Source organism: Chrysochloris asiatica, unplaced genomic scaffold, assembly GCF_000296735.1.
Source record: "Chrysochloris asiatica unplaced genomic scaffold, ChrAsi1.0 scaffold00181, whole genome shotgun sequence".
NCBI classification, from domain to species: domain Eukaryota; kingdom Metazoa; phylum Chordata; class Mammalia; order Afrosoricida; family Chrysochloridae; genus Chrysochloris; species Chrysochloris asiatica.
Genome location: NW_006408699.1, coordinates 1,826,454 through 1,829,764, shown reverse-complemented (window position 1 = coordinate 1,829,764; position 3,311 = coordinate 1,826,454).

Here is a 3,311-nt window from a genome sequence, read left to right as displayed (position 1 = left end):
TCAGCTGGATGCTTCATTCTCAGCTCTAGCCTTCTGTGGCTATGTCCTTGTTCATGGTTGTACCAATCTATTTTGTTGGGGGTCTTCCTCCTTTTCTCTGACCCTCTACTTTACCAAGCATGATGTCTTTTGTCAGGGGCTGGTCCCTCCTCATAACATGTTCAAACACATGAAAAAAAGTCTTGTCATCTCTCCTTCTAAGAAGCATTCTGACTGTGCTTTCTCCCAGATAGATTTGTTTGTTCTGATAGCTCATGATATTTTTAATATTCTTTGCCAACACTGTTAATTCAAAGGCATCGATTCTTCTCTGGTGTTCCTTATTCCAACTTTCACATGCGTATGAGGTTATTGAAAATACAATCGTTTGTGTCAGGCATACCTTAGCCCTAGCTCTTTTACGTATTAAAGTTTGTTGTTTTTTTTTTGCAACAGATATGTCCAATACAATATGGATTTGATTTACTGACTACTGCTTCCATGAGCATTGATTGTGTAGCTAGTAAAATGAAATCCTTGACAATTTCAATCTTTTTTCCATTTATCATAATGTCTATTGGTCCAGTTGTGAGGATTTTTGTTTTCTTTTCACTAAAGTTGTAATCCCTACTGCAGGGTGCAATCTTTGATCTTCATCAGTAATTGCTTCAAATTCTCTTTGCTCTCAAAGTAGTTTTATCTACATATTGCAGGTTGTTAATGAGTTTTCCTTCAAACATGAGGTCCTGTTCTTCATCATATAGTCCAGCTTCATGAAGTCTTTGCTTGGTATACAGATTGAATAAATATGTTGAAAGGGTACAATCCTGACGCACACCTTGACTCATTTTAAACCACTCAGTGTCTCTTTGTTCTATTTGAATGGCTGCTTCTTGGTCTATGTACAGGTTCTGCATGAGCACAATTAAATGCTCTGGAATTCCCTTTCTTTGCAATGTTATCTGTGGTTTGTTATGATCCACACAGTCAAACGCAAATGCCTTTTATAGTCAATAAAGTACAAGTAAACATCTTTCTGGCATTCTTTGCTTTCAGTTAAGAACCATTTGACATCAGCAATGATATCCATGGTTCCACATCCTCATCTGAACCCAGCTTGAATGTTTTATTGTTGTTAAGTGATGTCAAGTCAGTTCTGACTCACTGATAGCTGTATAGGTGTTCCAAGGTTGTAAAACTTTGCAGGATCAGAAAGCCTCATCTTTCTCCTGTGGAGTTGCTGTTGAGCTCAAAATACCGACCTTGTGGTTTGTAGTCAGTACTTATAATATGGAGCCACTGTATTCCCCATGAATGTACTACTATACATAAAATTTATGTATTGCTGAAATCACTTTTAAATGATCAGTAGTGAAGTTTTACTTGCATATTAATGATATTGTTTGATAATTTTTGTATTTTGTTGGGTGACCTTTTTTTGTTGTTGTTGAAATGGGCACAAATATGGATTTCTTTTAATCAGTTGACCGCATCGTTGCCTTTCAAATTTCTTAGCATAAACTAGTAAGTGTTTCCAGCATTGCACCAGTTTGTTGAAACATTTCAATTTGAAATCTATTAATTCCTGGACATGTTTTTTTTTAATTAATGCTTCAGTGTAGCTTGGACTCCTTCTTTCAGTACCATTGGTTCTTTTTCATATGATACCTTCTGAAATCCCCCGATGTCTGTCAGTTTATCATACTGACCAGCAAGGTCACCCATGGTGGATAGGTTTCAGTAGAGCTAGCAGACTAAGAACAGACTAGGAAGAAGGAATAGGTGGTCCACTTCTGAGGGATTAACTCCTGAAAACCTTATGACTAAGCAGTACAATTAAAACAAGTCAATGAAAACATTGTTTGATAAAGTGTTGAAAGATGACTTTTTAGCTTGAAAGGCACTCAAAATAAAACTGAGAAGAACTGTCTTCTCAAAGTAGAGTTTACCTTAATGACAAGGATGGAGCAAAGCTTTTCAGACCTTCATTTCCTGATGTGGCATGACTCAAAATGAAAAGGAATAGCTTCTAACATCTATTAATAATCAGAATTTGGAATGCATGAACTTTGAATCCAGGAAAATTGACAGCTGTCAAAAATGAAAGGGAATGCATAAAGATTGATATCCTAGGCATTAGTGAAGTGAAATGGACATATATTGACCATTTTTTTAGTCAGAAAATCATATGGCTTACTATGCCAGGAATGACAAATTGAAGAGAAATGGCATAACAGTCATCATCAGAAGAACATTTCAAGATCTAGCTTGAAATACTAAATGCTGTCTGTAATAAAATAATATCTATATACCTACAAGAAAGACCAGTTAATACAACTTTTATTTAAATTTACACACCAACCACCAAAGCCAGTAATGCATAAATTAAGACTTCTACCAACTTCTTCAGTCTGAAATTGTTCAAACATGCAATCAAGATACATTGATAATTGCCAGTGATTGGAAACAAAAAGAAAGGGAATGAGGGCAAATGAGGAAATATGAAACATATGGCCTTGATGACAGAAATGAAGCTGAAAATCACGATAAAATTTAGCAACACCAATGACTTCTTTATTGCAAATACCTGTTTTCAACAACACAAATGGCAACTATACATGTGAACCTCACCAAATGGAGTACACAGGAATAAAGCTGACTACATCTGTTTGAAGAGACATGGAAAAGCTTAATATCAGCCAAAACAAGACCAGAGGCTGAATGTGCAACAAACCATCAATTGTAAGTTCAGGCTGAATCTGTAGAAAATTAAAACAAGTCAATGAGAACTAGTATATGACCTTGAGTAACTCCTCTGAATTGAGAGACCTTCTTGAGAACAGATTTGACACATTGAACACTAATGACTAAAGACCAGAGGAACTGTGGGCTGACATCAAGAATATCATACATGAAGAAAGTCAAAGGTCATTAAAAAGGCAGTAAAGAAAGAAAAGTATGAAGTAGATTCTGAAGAGACTTCAAAATTTGCTCTTAAAAGTAGAGTAGTGATGAAAGGAGATGGGGGATGGAACTCATGTGACACACTATCAGGACTGACTGTGAGGGTTGGAAATGTAAAGGTAGACATTTTGTAGCAAAAGGAGGGGAATGGTTGACTTTGCAGTCCAGTAGCAGAAGGTCCTGCAAAAATAGGCCCAAACAGTTGATAATAAATTGTCAGAAATGGACAATACACTGAAAGGGCAAATGAGTAGAACTGAAGAGATGGAAGCCAGAACCAGTGAGCTTGAAGACAAATCTCTCCATACTGATAAGATAGAAGAGCAAGCTGAAAAAATAATACAAAAATCTGAAGAAAATCTTAGATT